This window comes from Eschrichtius robustus, chromosome 13 (genome assembly GCF_028021215.1).
Source record: "Eschrichtius robustus isolate mEscRob2 chromosome 13, mEscRob2.pri, whole genome shotgun sequence".
Lineage (NCBI taxonomy): Eukaryota > Metazoa > Chordata > Mammalia > Artiodactyla > Eschrichtiidae > Eschrichtius > Eschrichtius robustus.
Window position 1 is genome coordinate 106,527,252 of NC_090836.1, and position 22,116 is coordinate 106,549,367.

General features: G+C 43.6%; 1 protein-coding gene across 5 annotated transcripts in view; it reads left to right on the forward strand.

Annotated features, from left to right (window-relative positions):
- PPP6R2 (protein phosphatase 6 regulatory subunit 2) overlaps positions 1-22,116 on the forward strand; it is a 72,496-nt gene that overhangs the window by 6,185 nt on the left and 44,195 nt on the right. For 3 of the 5 annotated variants that reach the window (XM_068559622.1, XM_068559620.1, XM_068559624.1), the window contains exon 2: positions 10,422-10,548. The gene's annotated coding sequence lies outside the window, so the exon portion shown is untranslated. Of the gene's footprint in view, positions 1-10,421; positions 10,549-15,248; positions 15,363-16,505; positions 16,578-22,116 lie in introns of those variants that run through there. The other 2 variants (XM_068559621.1, XM_068559623.1) reach the window with 2 other exon arrangements.

Consider the following 22,116-nt stretch of genomic DNA (forward strand, 5'->3'; position numbering starts at 1 on the left):
TTAACCACTGCACCACCCCAGGGAAGTCCTGCTCTTTTTCTTTTAAACAGCTTTATTGAGATACAAATGACGTACAATAAACTGCACGTTTAAAGTGTAAAATTTGGTAAGTTTTGACATATGTGTACACCTGTGAAATCATCACCACGGTCAAGATAGGAAATGTATCCATCATTTCCCAAATTTCCTAATGCCCCTTTGGATCCCTCCTTTCCACCCTTTTTTTGCCCCTCCACGTCCAAGCAAATACTGATCTCCTTTATGAATGATCTGTCTTGCATGATTTTTTGTGTGAGGTGGAAAAAGCGTACACTTTTTCCCCGTATGAGATACACAATCATTCTAGCATCATTTGTTGAGAAGACTCTTTTTCCTCCTTTAAATCGCATTGGAGCCTTTGTTATAAATTAATTGAACATGTGTATGCAGGCTTATTTCTGGGCTTTCTGTTCTGTTCCATTGGTCTATTTTTCTGTCCTGTGCCAGCACCATGCTGTCTTTTTTTTAAAAAATTAATTAATTAATTAACTTATTTTTGGCTGTGTTGGGTCTTCGTTTCTGTGCGAGGGCTTTCTCTAGTTGTGGCAAGCGGGGGCCGCTCTTCATCGCGGTGCACGGGCCTCTCACTATCGCGGCCTCTCGTTGCAGAGCACAGGCTCCAGACGCGCAGGCTCAGTAGTTGTGGCTCACGGGCCCAGCCGCTACGCTACGGCATGTGGGATCCTCCCAGACCGGGGCTTGAACCCATGTCCCCTGCATTAGCAGGCAGACTCTCAACCACTGCGCCACCAGGGAAGCCCCCCATGCTGTCTTAATGTCTGTAATTTTATGGTCTGTCTGGAAATCAGGTAGTGTGAGACCTCCACCTTTATTCCTCTACAAAATTATGTTGCCAGTTTCAGAATAGACTCTTCAATTTGGATAGGAATTTTTGCTGGGAATTTGGTTGGGATTACGTTGAATCTATAGATCAGTTTTAATTTTATTTATTTATTTATTTATGGCTGTGTTGGGTCTTCGTTTCTGTGTGAGGGCTTTCTCCAGTTGCGGCGAGCGGGGGCCACTCTTCATCGCAGTGCGCGGGCCTCTCACTGTCGCGGCCTCTCTTGTTGCGGAGCACAGGCTCCAGACACGCAGGCTCAGTAATTGTGGCTCACGGGCCCAGTCGCTCCGCGGCATGTGGGATCTTCTCAGACCAGAGCTCGAACCCGTGTCCCCTGCGTTGGCAGGCAGATTCTCAACCACTGCGCCACCATGGACGCCCTATAGATCAGTTTTAGAATTGAGTTATTAACTTTGAGTCGTCTGATCTGTGCACATGGTATATCTCTCCATTTATTTAAATTTTCCTCAGCAACGTTTTGTAATTTTCAGTGTGAAAAGTACACTTTTTTCATTAAGTATATTTGTAGGTATTTGATATTTTTGATGTTATTTAAAATATTTTTATATTGTTTTTCAACTACTTGTTTTTTTAATAAGTATTTTTAAAAATATTTATTTATTTATTTATTTTATTTTGGCTGTACCGGGTCTTAATTGTGGCATGTGGGATCTTAGTTGCAACATGTGGGATCTTTTAGTTGCAGCATGCGGGCTTCTTAGTTGTGGCATGTGGACTCTTAGTTGTGGCATGCATGAGGGATCTAGTTCCCTGACCAGGGATCAGACCCGGGCCCCCTGCATTGGGAGCTCGGAGTCTTGCCCACTGGACCACCAGGGAAGTCCCTCAACGTTAATGTACAAAAACACAGTTGGTTTATGTATACTTATCATGTATCTTGCACCTTTGCTCAATTCACTTATCAGTTCTCATGGTAGGTTTGTATATTCCTTTGGGTTTTCTATCTGTATAATCATATTATCTGTGAATAAAGACAGTTTTACTTTTTCTTTCCAATTATTATGCCTTTTATTTGTTTTTCTTCGTAGTACCAGCTAGAACCTCTAATATAATGTTGAATGGAAGTGGTGATAGTGGGTCTTCATTGGTTGAGGAAGTTGCTTTCTGGTTCTATTTTATGGAAAGTTTTTACCATGAAAGGGTGTTGGAGTTTGTCAAATGCCTTTTCTACATTTGTTGGGATGATTATTTGGTTTCTGTCCTTTATCCTATCAATATGATGTGTTGTATTAATTAATTTTCAGATGTTAAAGCAACTTTGCATTCTTAGGATAAATCCCGTTAGTGTGGGGTGTATAATCCTTTTTAAATGTGGCTGGGGGGAATTCCCTGGCAGTCCAGTGGTTAGGGCTCCACGCTTCCTTTGCAGGGGGCACGGGTTCAATCCCTGGTCAGGGAACTAAGATCCCACATGCCGTGTGGCACAGCCAAAAAACAAAACAAAACAAAAAGTGGCTGGATTTGGTTTACTAGTGTTTTGTTAAGGATTTTTGCATATATCATATATATTCATGAGATATTTGTGTATGAACTTTTTTACCCATATGATATCTTTTTTAAAAAATTATTTGTTTATTTTTGGCTGTGTTGGGTCTTCGTTGCTGCATGCGGGCTTTCTCTAGTTGCGGCGAGTGGGGGCTACTCCTCGTTGTGGTGTGCGGGCTTCTCGTTGCGGTGGCTTCTCTTGTTGTGGAGCACAGGCTCTAGGCACGTGAGCTTCAGTAGTTGTGGCACACGGGCTCAGTAGTTGTGGCTCACAGGCTGTAGAGCACAGGCTCAGTAGTTGTGGTGCACAGGCCTAGCTGCTCCGCAGCATGTGGGATCTTCCCGGACTGGGGCTTGAACCTGTGTTGGCAGGCGGATTCTTAACCACTGTGCCACCAAGGAAGTCCCTCCCGTATGATATCTTTTGTTTTGGTATCAGGGTACTACCAGCCCCAGAGAGTGAGTTAGGAAGGTCTTCATTTCTTTTCGTAGATTGGATTTCTGTATGGGATCATATTCCTTTGGCTTGAAGCACTTCCTTCAGTATTTTGTATGTTGTGGCTATACTGGGGACAGAATCACTCAACTTTTGTTTGTCTGAAAAAGTCTTTATTTACCCTTCAGTTTTGAAGGATATTTTTGCTGGATAATTCTAGGCTGACAGCTTTTTTTCCCAGCACTTTGAAAAAGTTATTCTGTTGTCTTTTAGTTTCTGTTGTTTCTGATGAGGAATCAGCTATCATTCTTACTTTTGTTTACCTGATACCCTTTTTCCTGCTGTTTAAGATGTATATTTATTTTTATTAAGTAAATTTTTTATTAAAAACTTTTCTTCAATTTGGCTGTAATCTTCTAGGTGTGCTGTTTTTGTATTTGCTTGGATCTGTGGGTTGATGTATTTAATCAACTTTGGAAACTTTCTGGCCATTGCCTCTTAAATAATTCTTTTGCCTCATCATCTGTCTTCTCTCGAGACTCCAGTGATATATATTTTATTTTATTTTAATATTTATACATTTAGGCTGCTCTGGGTCTTAGTTGCGGCACACAGGATTTTTTTTTAAATTTTTATTTATTTATTTATTTATATTTATTTTTGGTTGTGTTGGGTCTTTGTTTCTGTGCGAGGGCTTTCTCTAGTTGCAGCGAGTGGGGGCCACTCTTCATCGCGGTGCGCGGGCCTCTCACTGTCGCGGCCTCTCTCGTTGCAGAGCACAGGCTCCAGATGTGCAGGCTCAGTAGTTGTGGCTCACGGGCCCAGTTGCTCCACAGCATGTGGGATCTTCCCAGACCAGGGCTCGAACCTGTGTCCCCTGCATTGGCAGGCAGATTCTCAACCACAGCGCCACCAGGGAAGCCCTTTTTTTTTTTTTAGTTGCAGCATGCGGACTGTTAGTTGCGGCATTCAAACTCTTAGTTGTGGCATGCATGTAGGATCTAGTTCCCCAACCAGGGATTGGACCCGGTCCCCCTGCATTAGGAATGTGGAGTCTTACCCCCTGGACCACCAGGGAAGTCCCTCCAATGATATCTATTTTAGATTGTTTGATGTTGTCCCACAGGTTTCGAATGTGTTGGTATTTTCAAAATTCTTCTTTCTCTCTTTGTTTATATTTGTATATTTTCTTTTCATCTATTTTCAAATTCCCTGCTTTTCTTTGTGCTCATTGGGTTATTAATTCCGTCCAGTGACATTTTAATTTCAGATACTGTATTCTTCAGTTCCAGAATTTCTTTTTGGTTCTTCTTTCAAGTTTGCATTTCTCTGCTAATATTCTCCACCTGTTCATTTCTTCTGTTCCCTTTTCCTAAAATTTTAAAAAATATTTATAATTGCTGTTCTGACGTTTTCATCTGCCAGTTCCAATGTATGGTCATTTTTGGTTCCTGTAGATTGTTTTTTCTCTTGATCATGGGTAATATTTTTCTTCTTTGCACGTGTAATAATTTTTTATTGCAAAATGGACATTGTAGATAGTATATTCTAGAAATTCTGTTTTAGGTTATCTGTCCTTAAAGAGTGTTGAGTTTTGTTAGGGCAGGCTGTTAAATGACTGGAAGATGATCTCGATCCTGTAGGAGCTTTTCTAGGGTAGATCTGTTTTGGCTTTGTACTAAGTTTTAGGGCATAGCTTTTAATTCTGGAACATGTTTTTTACTCCTAAGGCATGGCCTTTCTGGGGTTTTAATAGAAAACCCTTCTAGTTTGGCAGAACTTAAACTCCAGAGTCTGTCTCCACAGTGCTGGACGGCTGCTGAGTCTTGGCTCAGCTCTTTCACCTCACATAGCTGTTTTCAGATATTTAAAGTATATCGTGATGATTTGATGCAAGTATACAATTAACTAGTTAACTGTCACAGCTAGAGCTATATATATACACATACACATATACTTTTGGTGAGAACAGTTAAGTTTCGTCTTAGCAAATTTCAATGCATTGTTATTAACTGTAGTCACCATATTCTTATATCTGATCTTCAGACCTTATTCATCTTATAGCTGAGTGTTTGCTCCCTTTTACCAACCTCTCCCTGCACCCCCCTGCCCCCCAGCCTCTTTTCTACTCTCTATTTCTTTGAGTTTGACTTATTTTTCTGCTTGGTTTCTTGGTGTCTCATCCCACCACTTGCTGTTTAGGAGTCAGCCAAGGATTTGGGAGGAATTTAATGCAGGTTTGGGGGGCTCCCTTCTTTTCTGGTTTTCCTGTTGGATTTTCAGCCATGCTGGTCGCCCTGAACTCTGGCCTCTTTCCTCCTTGCTCTCCTTCTTCCAGTGATTATGTTCCCTCCAGTTTCTGCACGTTCTTGATTGGTCTCCGGTACCTCCAAATACTTGTTTTTATTTTTTATTTTTTAAAATTAATTAATTAATTTATTTTGGCTGTGTTGGGTCTTCGTTGCCGCACGTGGGCTTTCTCTAGTTGTGTCGAGCGTGGGCTACTCTGTTGCGGTGCACGGGCTTTTCATTGTGGTGGCTTCTCTTGTTGCGGAGCGCGGGCTCTATAGGCACGCGGGCTCTAGAGCGCAGGCTCAGTAGTTGTGGCGCACGGGCTTAGTTGCTCCGGGGCGTGTGGGATCTTCCCGGACCAGGGCTCGAACCCGTGTCCCCTGCGTTAGCAGGTGGATTCTTAACCACTGTGCCACCAGGGAAGTCCTAAATATACTCTTAAAATAATGCATTACTTACAGTTATATAAGTAGTAAAAGAATGAAGTTATGGATACTGCAAATTAATGATTATCTCTGTGGACGAAGGGAGTTAAATAGGTTGTCAATTCCTCAGTGTATTAGAAACAATTTATTTTTTTTTTAAGTAGGTGACATATGTGAGCAAATGTTAACATTTATTAAATCTCAGTACATGGGTATTTGTTATATTCTTCTCTGGACCTTTTTATGTTTTAAATATTTTCATAATTCAGAATAAATAAAAATACGTAAAACCAGATTATTATAGTGTGTTGATTCTCTGGAAGTGCTCTTGTGAGAGCACTGAGGAAGGACTCAGTGACCTGACAAAAGTGGTTTTCGGTGAATTTCGGACTTGAGGAACAGACAGGAATTTGCCAAGTAGGAAGATGGGACGAAGGGTGTTCCAGGCAGAGAGGACCCACGTGCCAAGGTGTCAGCTATGAGAGACTCGCAGCATATTTAAGAAGTAGTGGGTGCTGGTGTGGTTGGGGAGGTGGGTGGGGATGAGGAAAGAGAACCGAGACTGTGTCGAGTGGTGGCCCCACTTAATGTGGCCTGGTGTCGAGGCTGGCAGTGTGCTCTCTGTTCCCTTTTCCTCTTTTTCTGCCTTTTTTTTGGATTAAGAGTATATTTATGATTCTGTTTGGGTCTTCGTATAGCTTTCATGTCTCTAACACGTCTAATATTTCCCCTAGGTTTTTGAACATATGGAATATGGTTACAACAACTGCTTAAATATCCTTGTCTATTAATTTTATCATCTGTGTCATTTCTAGGTTGATTATGGTTTGTGTTTTCCTGCTTCCTTGCATGTCTGGTCATTTTTGATTGGATGCCAAGACACTGTGACTTTTATCTTGCTGGATGCTGGGTATTTTTGTATTTCTATAAATATTCTTGACCTTTGTTCTGGAATGTTGTTAAATTACTTAGAAACAGTTTGATTCTGTGGGTCTGGCTTTTAGGCTTTGTTAGGTGGGACCAGAGTTATGTTGAGTCCAGTGTTGTCACTTTGCCCCACCACTGAGGCAAAAGTCTTCTGAGTACTTTGTCCAGTGCCCCGAAATTAGGAAATTTTCCACTGTGACTGGGAGAAAGAGTAACTCTCCTTGGCCCCCTGTGAACTCGGAGGGTGGTTCCTGCTAATCCCTGGCTTGGATGCCTTTCTTACACACTTGCATTGATCAGTACCTGGCTGGAGCCAGCAGATCCTCAGCGCTGTCTACGACTCTGTCCCTTCCAGTGCTCTGCCTTTAGACTCTAGTGCCTTGGCCTTCCTGGACTCCCAGTGCTGTTTCTTCACCTCGGGGGACTGCTGGACCCCACCTGGTGTCTCTGCTGTTACCCAGAACTACTTGTCAGGCAGGAAACTGGGCAGTTAAGGGGCTCCTCTTGTTTCCCTCCTGTCAGGGATCACTGTTCTTCACTGCAGGATAGCCAGTGTCTTGAAAACCGTTTCATTTGTAAATCTGGTCCCTGTTATTTCGTCTTGGCCAGAAGCAAAAGTATCAAAAACAGGTATTTGAATGAAGGTATTAGGAAGCATAGAAGATAGTGATGGGACCTATGAGAATGCTGACCCCTTTCTAGTTCGGGATGCCTGGGTGGTAGAGCAGAGGTGGCCTTACCTGGGTGGACATGAAGGGAGTTCATGTGTTTAGGGAAGGAGGTGGGGATAGGGCTTGGGAGAAAGGTGTCACAGGAGAACCAGGCTACAGAATGAGATCCTGAGGGCCTGCTGAGAAGAAGAGCCCGCGGGGTGTGGGCTGGAGGCCACAGGTGACAGAACGCTCGTACCTGCAGTGGGAGGACGTGGGAGAGGGTGACGCTGCCAGGGAGAGCAAGCATGGGGAGGACGCTCAGGCTGTGTGCCCGCCGAGGAGAAGGTGCCACTCATTCCCGGGCTGCGTGTCCCCCGTGATGTCCCGGCTGTTTCGGGCTTCCTCCGGCTCAGACTAAGCAGAATTTGTCAAGAAGATGTATGTTATAAAAGCACTGGTTCAAAGTCAGAATAAACAGGTCTCAGGGCCCTTACAGAGATACTTCCTTATTTTGAAACTGTGTATAAAGTGCTGAAAAGCCAATTTTGAATTATTTACTTAATAATTTTGAAATGTTAGATGTGCCAACTTTAAAAGTAAAACAACCAGTTAGTTATTTTACCAGCAAAATGGGTTTCTTTGGGAATAGCAGAGAGTTGCAATTCAGGGCAAGCAAGCAATAGCAAAAGCCATAGGCGCGTCTCATGAACAAAGCAGAGGAAGGTTACTTTGTAGAGAAAAAGGAGGAAGTTGGGAGGGGCTATTTTGAACAAAAGTCCATTGGAGGAAAGTGAGAGTTCAGGGTGGTGATGGTTTCTCCCTGGCTGAGTTGCTGGGCAAACAGGAAACCTTCCTCCATGGGGGTCTGTGGTTGAGGCTGAGTAGCAGTGGGTGCGGGCTCCCCTTCTGGCCTCCTGACTCTATTGTAAACGAAGTTTCCTTTGTTCTGTTTCACAGATGTAAAAAGATTTTCCTATTTTAGGAGATAACACTGACTTATTCCTGGCTTAGTAGCACAACTTCGAGTGCCTTTTTTTGCTTGACTTTTATATGAAATTTAAAAATACACAAATGTACAGAAAAGATAATGAGCACCCATGTACTCGTCTCCCAGCTTTATCAGTGATTGGTACTTTGCCAGTTATTATTATTATTTTTTAATCTGTCCCTTTTTCTCTCACACTTTTTTTTTTAATGTTGTGAACCGTCTATTTTTTTTTTAAACATCTTTATTGGAGTATAATTGCTTTACAGTGTTGTGTTAGTTTCTGCTGTATAACAAAGTGAATCAGCTATATGCATATGTATATCTCCATATCCCCTCCCTCTTGCGTCTCCCTCCCACCTTCCCTATCTCACCCCTCTAGGTGGTCACAAAGCACCGAGCTGATCTCCCTGTGCTATGCAGCTGCTTCCCAGTAGCTATCTGTTTTACATTTGGTAGTGTATATATGTCAGTGCCATTCTCTAACTTTGTCCCAGCTTACCCTTCCCCCTCCCCATGTCCTCAAGTCCATTCTCTACTTCTGTGTCTTTATTCCTGCCCTGCCCCTAGGTTCTTCAGAACCGTTTTTCTTTTTAGATTCCATATATATGTGTTAGTATGCGGTATTTGTTTTTCTCTTTCTGACTTACTTCACTCTGTATCACAGACTCTAGGTCCATCCACCTTACTACAGATAACTCAATTTCGTTTCTTTTTATGGCTGAGTAATAGCTCTCTCACGCTTTTAAAATTTGTTTCGTTCTTGTGTTTCGGTGGAGTGTTTTAAAAGTAAATCCAAGAAATAATGTCATTTCACCCATGAATACTTCACTTTTTCTCTCTAACAGACAAGGAAAGTTTTTATTTTTAAAAACATAGTGGTCATGTCATTTTTACAACTAAGAGATTTACAGTAATTCCTTAATACCATCTAATACCAGTCCACATTCAGATTTCCCCAGTAGCTTCAAAAATATACTCTTCCAGTTGACTCGTTTTAATTGGACCCAAACAAGATCTAAATATTATATTTGATGATTAGGTCTCTTAGGGCTCTTATATTCTAGAACAGTCACCCCTCCTTATTGCTAAAGTATAATTTTCAAACGGTAAAATCATTGGGCTTCCCCGGTGGCTCAGTGGTTAAGAATCCACCTGCCGGTGCAGGGGACACAGGTCCGAGCCCTGGTCCGGAAAGATCCCACATGCCATGGAGCAACTAAGGCCGTGTGCCACAACTACTGAGCCTGCGCTCTAGAGCCTGCAAACCACAACTGCTGAAGCCTGCACGCCTGGAGCCCGTGCTCTGCAACGAGAAGCCACTGCAATGAGAAGCCCGTGCAGTGCAACGAAGAGTAGCCCCCACTCGCCGCAAGTAGAGAAAGCCCACGCACAGCAACAAAGACCCAACGCAGCCAAAAAAATAAATTAAAAAAAAATTAATTAGTTATTTTAAAAAAGGTGAAATCATGACTTCCATGCAAATACAGAATGAACAGTCCTGGGCTCTGCTGGTCTGTGTTTGTTTTTTTTTTTTTTAATAAATTTATTTATTTAATTTATTTACTTTTTTGGCTGCGTTGGGTCTTCGTTGCTGCACGCAGGTTTTGTCTAGTCCTGGTGAGCAGGGGCTACTCTTCGTTGCGGTGCGTAGGCTTCTCATTGTGGTGGCTTCTCGTTGTGGAGCACGGGCTCTAGGCGTGTGGGCTTCAGTAGTTGTGGCGCACGGGGTTAGCTGCTCCGCGGCATGTGGGATCTTCCCGGGCCAGGGCTCGAACCTGTGTCCCCTGCATTGGCAGGCGGATTCTTAACCACTGTGCCACCAGGGAAGCCCCCTAGTCTGTGTTTTTGCTGCATGCCTTGAAGTCAGTCCTTTTGCCAAGGAGCGCGCGGGTCACGTTATTTGGAAATGGTGTTAGGGATCACACCTGGAGCACTTTGGAGCACTTTTCTTCTAGAAGTTGTGATGGATCATCAGTGAGCCGTCCAGTCATCTTGTGACCAGGATATGTGTCTCTTGATAGTTATAGTGTGTAGGCATGAAACTAGATGACTTCACAGAGATCCTCCTCATGTCCTTCAATTCCAACCATTGAGTTAGTTAACCAGATTTAAAATGGGTGTGTATCGCTGGTACCAATCTCTGTAGAACAAGCATGGACAAGGGAGTTTTTAGATCCTTAATCATGAAATGTTCTGATAATTTAAATACTAAGCAAAGCTAATGATTTTTGTTTTCCTTTTCCCTATCATTTTGGTGAGTTAACTTTACAGAAGTAGAACTTAAAATAAGTTTCTTCCTCTTATTTTTCAGGTGAAGAGATTATAAGTCTACTGAATGAAAAAATTTTTCTTAAAGTTGCATATACTCCAAGAGAAAATCCCAAATGTTTTTATATTCTGCCTAAATACAAAATTTAAACAAGGAGTTTCCACAGAAGGTAAGATAATTGTTTTTGGTTCTGTTTTATTGTGTAATTTATGCAAATATACTGTATAAGGGGACATTCGAAGATGGATGACAGCAAAAATTTTAGTTTTGAAGATGTGCATATAGTGTCCTGACTTTTAGGGATTCTTGACCCTCCTGTGTCTGGTTTTGAGGTGCTGTGTTGTGGAAAAGTTACTTGGTCTCTCCAAGCCAAAGGGTAATCCAAATAAAACAGGGACAGTCATGCATATGTAGTGAGGAACATGCCGTGTCTGACCCGTGGGGAATAGGTGAGATAGGCTTATATGTGTTATGGCCGCTGTCAGAACACATTCCAAGTAGAAGCTGAAAAGGCGGGGAGGGGCTTGTGCCTCCAGCTGTAGTAGATGCCCCTAAAAGGTTTGCCCATCGCAATCCAATTAGATAGATGCTGGATAAATTACAGTAGATACAACTTCCCGGGAGCACTTTGGTGCTTAAAAATTAAGCTAACTCTTCAAAAGCCAAAAGAGAAAAAGAAAAGAAAAGAAACAGTGAGTATTATGATAGCACTCTTTTGCTCCTTGCTGAAGAGAAGTTAAATCCTTTTCAGAGCAAAGCATACTCATTGTAGGCCCTCGGGATTTCTGTAGATTACGTTTAAGCAAGCTTCATTCTTTTTTCTTTTTTTTTTTAAATTAATTAATTTATTTTTTGGCTGCGTTGGGTCTTCCTTGCTGCACGCGGGCTTTCTCTAGTTGCGGCGAGCGGGGGCTACTCTTCATTGCGGTGCCCGGTCTTCTCACTGCGGTGGCTCCTCTTGTTGCAGAGCACAGGCTCTAGGCTCGTGGGCTTCAGCAGTTGTGGCACGTGGGTTCAGTAGTTGTGGCTCGCGGGCTCTAGAGCACAGGCTCACTAGTTGTGGCGCATGGACTTAGTTGCTCCGTGGCATGTGGGATCTTCCCGGACCAGGGCTTGAACCCGTGTTCCCTGCATTGGCAGGCAGATTCTTAACCATTGCATCACCAGGGAAGTCCAAGCAAGCTTCATTCTATATTCAGGACACACACCGTTGTGAGGAGTTGGCACAATTAGATGCCCCGAGGTCTGCAGGTATTGGATAATCAGATGCAGTATATATAATAATGTATGAAATTTTTGAAGAAATACAAAATAGAATAAAAATTAGTAATGAAAACCAAAGTATCAAAATGATTCCAAGTAGAACTTTCAGAAATGAAAAAAAGTTGAAATTAAAAACAATATATGTGAATTAAATAAACATGGCTGAAGGCAGAATTAGTGAACTGGAATATATACCTGAAGAAATTATCCAGTGTGCAGCATTGAGAGATGGGAGATGGAAAGTGAGACTAGAGAAGTGGAGGGTAGGTTAAAAGTGTGCTGTGACTGTGTAGTTGGAACCCCAGGATGGAAAAGTAGGGAGAAGGAGGAGAGGCGTTATTCAAAGTGTTAATAGTGTTGACTTTTCAGAAACTAATGAGAGATAAATCTGTAGATTTAGGAAGCACACAATGTCCTAAACAGTATAAGTAAAAGGAAACCCACACCCATACACTGAAGTTGTATAGCAACAAAGACAAAAAAGACCTTAAGCCAGAGGTAAGAGAGATTACCTACAAAGGAATGTCTGTTAGGTTGACAACGGATGTCTCATTAGCATGAATAGAGGCCACTAGAGAGTGGAGTATCTCCTCAAAGTGATGAGAGAATATAAGTTTCAGTATAGAATTGTGTATCAGATATATTTTACAGAAAAACATCAGTGATTTTATGTATTTGGTAATTGTTAGGCTAGATTATTTGGACTACCTGCTATCCTCCCATCTCCCACCCTATGGAAAACAATTAAAATTATTGGATTAAAGAAAAAATCAAGGGCTTCCCTGGTGGCGCAGTGGTTGGGAATCCGCCTGCCAATGCAGGGGACACGGGTTCTAGCCCTGGTTTGGGAAGATTCCACATGCCATGGAGCAACTGAGCCTGGGTGCCGCAACTACTGAGCCTGTGCTCTAGAGCCCGTGAGCCACAACTACTGAAGCCCGCGTGCCACACCTACTGAAGCCCGAGTGCCTAGAGCCCATGGGCCAAAACAAGAGAAGCCGCTGCAATAAGAAGCCCGTGCGCTGCAACGAAGAGTAGCTCCCGCTCTCTGCAATTAGAGAAGAGCCTGCACGCAGTAACGAAGACCCAACGCAGCCAAAAAGAAAAAAAAAGAAAAAAAATCAAAAGACTGACAGTAGGGCTTCCCTGGTGGCGCAGTGGTTGAGAGTCTGCCTGCCAGTGCAGGGGACACGGGTTCGAGCCCTGGTCTGGGAGGATCCCACATGCCGCGGAGCAACTGGGCCCGTGAGCCACAATTACTGAGCCTGCACGTCTGGAGAGGCCGCGATAATGAGAGGCCCCGCGCACCGCGATGAAGAGTGGCCCCCACTTGCCACAACTAGAGAAAGCCCTCGCACAGAAACGAAGACCCAACACAGCCATAAATAAATAAAATAGTGTTTAAATAAATAAAAATAAAAATAAAAAAAAGGCCAGCTTGTATATCACTTGCTCTTTAAAAAAAAAAAAAAAAGACTGACAATATTGCAAGGAAGTTTTAAACCAAAATATAACAAAGAAAGAACCCAGAAAGGTAATTTAAACACCATAGGATGGAATCTGCCTTTGCCTTAAGGACATCTGCTGATTTGGACAAAGTGGGGCTTTGATTTCTGAGTCCTTGCCGGCCTCTGAAGTGAAGATCTGCAGTCCTCTCAAGGTAGAGAACCTAAAAGGGGCCCTCCTCATATTAAATGGGCTCTGAAAGTCAGTGCCCTCAGAGGCAGGGTGAACTAGAAGCATACCTGCCTATCTCCATCTTTGCCCCCACCTTTTTACTAAATGTAGCAGGAAAAAAGGGGGAAAATTGTGGCTGTGGATTGGCCTTTGGGAGGATTTGTGGCCCAGGTTCATATTACTTGGTAGTTCAGGGAAATGAAGCATGAATTTAAGGTTTTCTGGTTTGGTAATGCCTTCAGGCAACAGTGGGACCAAACATAAAACCTCTCTGGAGGAAGTTACCATCATCCTAAAATGCAAAAAACACCTATGAATATTTTTTAAGGATGTTGATTAGTACACAGACAAAACTGGACAAGCACACAAGGAAATAAGGCACAATGCATGAAAACCAGTAGAAACAGCCCTCCTAGATTTTAGATTTGGGGATTATCAGAAACAGACTATTGGGGCTTCCCCGGTGGTCCAGTGGCAGGACTCCACGCTCCTAGTGCAGGGGGCCCGGGTTCTGGTCCCTGGTCGGGGAACTAGATCCCACATGCATGCTGCAACTGAGAGTTTGCATGCCGCAACTAAGAAGTCTGCATGCCACAACTAAGAAGTCCACATGCTGCAACTAAATATCCCTCGTGCAGCAACTAAGACCCGGCGCAGCCAAAAATAAATAGTAAATAAATAAATAAATATTTAAAAAAAGAAAGACTATTAAATAAGCATACTCCTTATTTTTATTTTTATTTACTTATTTTAAATAAATTTATTTATTTGTTTTTGGCTGCATGGGTCTTCATTGCTGCGCACGGGCTTTCTCTAGTTGCGGAGAGCGGGGGCTACTCTTCGTTGTGGTGCGCGGGCTTCTCATTGCAGTGGCTTCTCTTGTTGCGGAGCACAGGCTCTAGGTGCACAGGCTTCAGTAGTTTTGACACGTGGGCTCAGTAGTTGTGGCACACGGACTTAGTTGCTCCGCCATGTCCCCTGCATTGGCAGGCGGATTCTTAACCACTGTGCCACCAGGGGTGTCCTGTGGCTATTCTTTTCACTTCTGATTTTAGATTTTTGTTCATCTGTTCCTCCCACCCCACCCCCTTCTTTTTGGTCCCCCCATCCCCCCGCCACCCCCAGTGGACTGTGCCCAGTATAGACATGGTCTTGTTTGTTGTTTGACTGGTTGTGCAAGTATCCACTGCTCTCCATGGATTCACATTGTCGCTTTTTTCCAGACCAATAGAATTCCAGTGGTGTGTTGGTAAATGTTTAATATCTGGCTCTCTGGGAGAGTCAAAAACCTCCTGGCCACGGGGCTTCCATGGTGGCGCAGTGGTTAAGAGTCCGCCTGCCAATGTGGGGGACACGGGTTTGATCCCTGGTCCAGGAAGATCCCACATGCCCCAGAGCAACTAAGCCCGTGAGCCACAACTACTGAGCCTGCGCTCTAGAGCCCGCGTGCCGCAATTACTGAAGCCAGCACGCTCTAGGGCCCCGAGTGCTGCAACCACTGAGCCCACGTGCTGCAACCACTGAAGCCCACGCGCCTAGAGCCTGTGCTGCACAACAAGAGAAACTACCAGGATGAGAAGCCTGCGCACCGCAATGAAGAGTAGCCCCCGCTCGCTGCAGCTGGAGAAAGCCTGTGTGCAGAAAGGAACATCCAATGCAGCCAAAAATAAAAATAATAATAAAAAATTTTTTTAAAAGTCAAAAACAAAAATAGCACAAAAATCTCCTGGCCTGTAGCATTTGTCGATTTCTACAGTGCTAATGCTTCTGTCATGTCCAACTTGAGCTACCAGTGTGATGCCACTTGAAGGTGGCACTGGGAGAGGCTCACGGTCAGCTCCCGTGAGCAAGTCATGCCTCCCCAGCCACTGCTGAGCCTGTCCTCTGTGGCAAGGTGACCTTGTCTCTGTTTCCTTCTCTCCTTTGCAGTCAGGAGACTGAGGAGGAAGTGTGCCAGCCCCTGCTCTGGGCTCCTCACGGGGTAGCTCAGTTCATCCTCACAGCAGCTCTACGTGGAGGGTGCTCCTTGTCCCCAGTTTACAGGTGAGGACACCAGGGCACAAGAGGTCAGGTCACATAGCAGAGCCAGGACCTTGGTTGTGAAACTTTTTTAAAAAGCGATTGGTCAGACAGGTATAGGGTGCGTTTCAGATTCTCATTTTCTCTTAGCAACGGTCTCTACTGCAGAATGTTCTTTTCTGAAGGGCTCTGTCCGTGGAACTGCATGATCGTATGGACAACATTTCTCTTTGGAAGCTGCCTTGTGTCTGATGGTTATACTAACCAGAAGAAGTAAATGAGAGGTAGTTTAAGAGGAACTTGAAGTTCCTCTCATTTGGCTGTTGGATAAGAGTCTAGAAGATGCTGGTAATACTTTGCTTGGCATTCCAGACAGACTGTGGAGGCTGTTGTCAGGATGTGACGGGAATCCTTGTGCTGTGTTGCATCTCATGTATAACCAGAGACGTCTCAAGTCAACACGCCAGTACTGTGAGCCAGTAGCTTGTTCTAAAGATATGCTGTCGGTGGTGGGCCTCTAGGTCATCTAAGGAAGGAAAATTAGCCTTCCTGTAGGTGAGGGCCGATTAAGAGAATGCTAGCATCTCTTTGGAAGATAGTGCATAGTTGTTGGGATACAAGAAACGTTTGGAAGGGACTTCCCTGGTGGTCCAGTGGTTAAGAATCTGCCTTCCAATGCAGGGGACACGGGTTCGATCCCTGGTTGGGGAACTAAGATCCCACATGCCGCGGAGCAACTAAGCCCACATGCCACAACCAGAGTGTAGCCTGCTCGCCGCAATGAAAAATCCTGAGTGCCACAACTAAGATCCAACACAGCCAAAAATGAATGAATGAATGAATAAATAAGTAAATATTAAAAAAAAAAGTAAAGTCATCTTGAAACGTTTGGAAAAGAAGTATGCAGTATTACCTGAGTAACAGTTCTAGAACCAGTTTAAACCAGTTCCTTAGGCAGTGAAGTTAGCTGCACCTAAACCAGTACCATTGCTATGAACTCTTTAAGGGATGCCACTGATGAGATTACGTATTTCTTAAAATGCATGGATAGCTGACGGAAGCACAGAAACGTTGCTGCACAGAGATTTTTGGTTTAATGGCCTAGGTGTGAGCTGGTGAGGCACACAGTCTAAGTGAATGACTTTGAGAGTAACCTATTTTTATTTCAGGTGTCAGTGGGAATGTAAATAGAGGTTCTCAGATGCTGGTCTGTATGTAATATTGGTGAGATGAGCAAAGGTGAGCTTTTCTTAAAACTGTTTTTTTAAAGTGAGACATAATCCTCAATCCTGATATTATGGCTTTCTTCTTTTGATATTGAAAAAGCCATTGTTGTCTGAATTGAAGGTGTGATTGTAGATGACAGTTTATCCTTTCCTCCTTTTTTTAAAATTTAATTTATTTAATTTATTTATTTATTTTGGACTGCATTGGGTCTTCGTTGCTGCGTGCGGGCTTTCTCTAGTGGTGGCGAGCGGGGGCTACTCTTCGTTGCGGTGAGCAGGCTTCTCATTGTGGTGGCTTCTCTTGTTGCAGAGCATAGGCTCTAGGCGCGTGGGCTTAGTTGCTCCACAGCATGTGGGATCTTCCCGGGCTAGGGCTTGAACCCGTGTCCCCTGTATTAGTAGGTGGATTCTTAACCACTGTGCCACCAGGGAAGCCCCTTTGTGTCTGCTTTTCTTTCTCTCTCTTTCCCTCCCTCCCTCCTCCTGGCTTGGCAGAGTGAAAAAGTTGGCAACCCTGTTAGTTTTCTAAATTAAAATAAAAGAACTTGGGACTTCCCTGGTGGCGCAGTGGTTAAGAATCCGCCTGCCAGTGCAAGCGACACGGGTTCGATCCCTGGTCCGGGAAGATCCCACATGCCATGGAGCAATTAAGCCCGTTTGCCACAACTATTGAAGCCCGCGCACCTAGAGCCTGTGCTCCGCAACAAGAGAAGGCACCTCAATGAGAAGCCTGCGCACTGCAACGAAGAGTAACCCCCACTCACCACAACAAGAGAGAGCCTGCGCGCAGCAACAAAGACCTAATGCAGCCAAAGATAAAATAAATAAATAAATAAATTTATTTTAAAAATAAAGAAAAGAACTTAACCAGCCTGTGAAATCCCCGTGTCTTGGAACGTTGAGCTGGGCCGCCTTTAGCACACAGGCCCTGGGGTAGATAAGTTGGTGCACCAGATTCTGCAGAAGGTATGGGTTCTCAGAGGCCCTTGAGTGTCTTACTCTTTTTTACAGGGTGGAAATCCTGCCTAGACTTGCTCTTTTATGATTTAGGGGTAAATAAGTAGATGTTAACTTAGTTTATTCTTTCAAACTATAAAAGGTATGAATAAGCGAGTAGCATGATGATGATTATTTGGGTGAAATTTTGGTTTTATTTGTTGGTCAAGATTTGTTCTGTGTGTGCTCCGGTGCTGTCTGGTGGAACACATAAGATGTATGACCATCCCCACCATGAAGGAGCCTGTGGCTTGTGGGCTGGCGTGTGCAGACCCAGGCCTGGTGTGCAGTGCTGGCATCACGCAGAGCGGCATAGTGTGGGCGCTTGGCACATTGAGGCCGCCTCTGTGCTGCTGCGGTGAAACCAACCAGGCTCCGTGGGGGCCTATCACTACTTCATTCTTTCTTATTACTGAATAATATTCCATTGTATGGATAGACCACATTTTAAAAAAATTTTATTTATTTAATTTATTTTATTATTTTTGTCTGCTTTGGGCCTTCGTTGCTGCGCGCGGGCTTTCTCTAGTTGCGGTGAGCGGGGGCCCCTCTTTCGTTGCAGTGCGCGTGCTTCTCATTGCGGTGCCTTCTCGTTGTGGAGCATGGGCTGTAGGCGTGCGGGCTTCAGTAGTTGTGGCTCACGGGCTCAGTAGTTGTGGCTCGCAGGCTCTAGAGCGCAGGCTCAGTAGTTGTGGCACATAGGGTTAGTTGCTCCGCGGCATATGGGATCTTCCTGGACCAGGGATCGAACCTCTGGCCCCTGCATTGGCGGGTGGATTCTTAACCACTGCGCCACCAGGGAAGTCCCTTCATTGTGCTTTTGACTTGCATTTCCCGGATGGCTAATGGTACTGAGCATTTTTTTGTATGCTTTTTGTCCATTTGGATATTTTCTTTGGAGAAATGTCCATTCAGATCCTTTACTCATTTTTTTCTTTATTAATTAATTAATTAATTTTTGGCTGTGTTGGGTCTTCGTTGCTGTGCACGGGCTTTCTCTAGTTGAGGTGAGCGGGGGCTACTCTTTGTTGCAGTGCACGGGCTTCTCATTGTCATGGCTTCTCTTTTTGCGGAGCACGGGCTCTAGGCGCGCAGGCTTCAGTAGTTGTGGCACGTGGGCTCAGTAGTTGTGGCTTGCGGGCTCTAGAGCTCAGGCTCAGTAGTTGTGACACACAGGCTTAGTTGCTCTGTGGCATGTGGGATCTTCCCAGACCAGGGCTCGAACCCATGTCCCCTGCATTAGCAGGCGGATTCTTAACCACTGTGCCACCAGGGAATCCCAGATCCTTTACTTGTTCTAAAATTTGTCTTTTTATTATTGAGTTGTAAGAGTTCTTTATATATTCTAGGTACAAGTCCTTTTTCAGATATATGATTTGCAAAAATTTTCTTTTGTGAAAATGTTCTCCCATTGTGTGTGTTGTCTTTACACTTTCTTAAAGGTGTCATTTGAAGCACAAAAACTATTTTTGAGGAAGTCCAAGTTATATTTTCTTTTGTTGCTTTTGGTGTCATATCTAAGAAACCATCGGCAAATACATGATTGTTTCTTCTAAGAGTTTTATAGTTTTAGCACTTAAATTTAGGTCTTTGATCTATGTTGGTAAATCTTTGTATATAGTGTATAAATAAGGGTCTGCATTTATTGTTGTTTTTTTTTAATTAATTTATTTATTTATGGCTGTGTTGGGTCTTCGTTTCTGTGCGAGGGCTTTCTCTAGTTGTGGCAAGTGGGGGCCACTCTTCATTGCGGTGCGCGGGCCTCTCACTATCGCGGCCTCTCTTATTGCGGAGCACAGGCTGCAGACGCGCAGGCTCAGTAACTGTGGCTCACGGGCCCAGTTGCTCCGCGGCATGTGTGATCTTCCCAGACCAGGGCTCGAACCCGTGTCCCCTGCATTGGCAGGCAGATTCTCAACCACTGCGCCACCAGCGAAGCCCGCATTTATTGTTTTGCATGCAGATATCTAGTTGTTCCAGCATCATATATTGAAAACACTATTCTAACCCCCATTGAATTGTTTTTTCACCCTTGTCAAAAATCAGTTGACTGTAAATCTGAGTGTTTATTTTTTTAAAATTAATTTATTTATTTTTGGTTGCGTTGGGTCTTCATTGCTGCACACGGGCTTTCTCTAGTTGTGGTGAGCGGGGGCTACTCTTCGTTGCGGTGCGCAGGCTTCTCATTGTGGTGGCTTCTCTTGTTGCGGAGCACAGGCTCTAGGGTGCGCAGGCTTCAGTAGTTGTGGCACACGGGCTCAGTAGTTGTGGCTCGCGGGCTCTAGAGCGCAGGCTCAGTAGTTGTGACGCACGGGCTTAGTGGCTCTGCGGCATGTGGGATCTTCCTGTGGACCAGGGCTCGAACCCGTGTCTCCTGCACTGGCAGGCGGATTCTTAATCACTGCGCCACCAGGGAAGCCCATGAATGTTTATTTCTTGTCTCAATTCTATTCCATCAATCTACATGTCGTTCCTTAGGCCTGTACCACGTTGTATTGTTTACTGAAACTTTGTAGTAAATTTTGAAATCAGGAAGAATGAGTCCTCCAGCTTTGTTCCTTTTCAAGATTGTTTTGTGTCTTCTGGGCCACTTGCATTTCCATATGGATTTTAGGATCAGCTTATCACTGATTTTTAAAAACTATCCTTGTTATATTAATTTCTATACTTTATTGTTTGGGGAACACAGTCTGCAAGATAGTGGTCTTTTGGAGTCTATTGAGGCTTCCTTTATTGGTTTAATATCTGGTTTGTATTTGTAAATGTTACATGGTGTTTTCAAAAAGAATTTGTATTCTCTGTCCTTTGGGTGTAGAATTTTGTGTCTCTTTTATAGCTTGAGCCTATTAATAATATTCACCTTTTTAACGTTGCAGCTGTAAGAAATAATACAGAGATATCCCTTGTACCCTTTGTCCAGTTTCCCCCAGTGGTAATATTTTGCAGAGTTATAGCAGAAAAATCACAACCAGGAATTGACATTGATACAGTCCACTGATCTTACTCATACTTCCTGAGTTGCATTTGTATTGTGTGTGCAGGTGTTTAGTTCTGTAGTTTGTCGGCTGTGTGGTTGTGTATCCACCATCAAAGACAAAATGCTGAACAGTTCCAAAGCCCCGAGGATTCTCTTGTTGCGCTTTTATGACCACACTCATTTCCCTCTCTCCACCTACCTGCTCCTCATGCCTAACCACTGGTAACCACTAATTTGTCCTCCATTTCTAAAATTTTTCATTTCAAAAATGTTATATATAAATGGAATCATACAGTGTGTAATCTTTGGGGATTGGCTTTTTTAAAAAAGAAAAATTTATCTATTTTGGCTGTGCCGGGTCTTAGTTGTGGCACAAGGGATCTTTGTTGTGGCATGTTTAGCTGCGGCAAGTGGGCTTCTTAGTTGCGGCATGCAGACTTCTTAGTTGCAGCGTGCGGACTTCTCAGTTCCAGCGTGCATGCGGGATCTAGTTCCCTGACCAGGGCAAGCCCATGCCCCCTGCATTGGGAGCATGGAGTCTTACCCACTGGACCACCAGGGAAGTCCCCGGGATTGGCTTTTTTTTGCTCAGCAATAATTCTCTAGAGCAGGGGTCTCCAAACCCGGGGCTGTGGACCGGTACTAGTGCATGGCACGTTAGGAACCGGGCCGCACAGCAGGAGGTGAGCGGCGGTGGGCGAGTGAGCAAAGCTTCATCTGCTGCTTCCCGCTGCTCCCCATTGCTCGCATTACTGCCTGAACCAACCCCCCTACAATCTGTGGAAAAATTGTCTTCCACGAAACTGGTTCCTGGTGCCAAAAAGGTTGGGGACTGCTGCCGTAGAGACTCATCCAAGTTGTTGCACGTATCAGTAGTTTGTTCCTTTTGGTTGCTGAGTCGTATTCCATGGTATGGATGGACCACACTCTAGCATTCATGTGTCAAGGACCATCTGGACCTATTCCAGTTTTTGACTTTTTGCAAATAAAGCTACTGTGAGCATTCATGTGCAGGATTTTGTTTGAACTTGGTTTTATTTCTCTAGAATAAATGCCCAGGGCCAAGGCATTTTTCATCTATGGATTTCTCTCAATTGCTGCAATAAAGTTTATAGAGGTTGAACAATACTATAAAATGCCTCTGTGTTTGTGATGGTTATATATTCTTGTCCTATTGTCCCTTTTACCTGTTTATAACATCCTTTGCATCTCATTTTATCTTAACTTTTAGTTTGTCAGACATAAAGATTGTGGCTCAGATTTATTTTGGTTCGCGTTTGCCTTGTGTATGTTTTTCAGTCTTTTCATTTCTACCTTTTTCAGTTTTTTTAAAGTGTGTCTTTTGTTGGATATTGTTTTTTAAAAATTAAATCTGAGAAAACTCTTTTGCATTGATTAGTTTATCCCATATTCAGTTGTTGAAATTATTATTATATTAGTACTAATTTCTTTTTTTAAATTTATTTTTATTGAAGTATAGTTGATTTACAATGTTGTGTATTAGTACTAATTTCTACCATTTTATTTCACATTTTCATTTACTAATACTTTCCTTTTGCTTTTATTTCTCCTTTTCTGT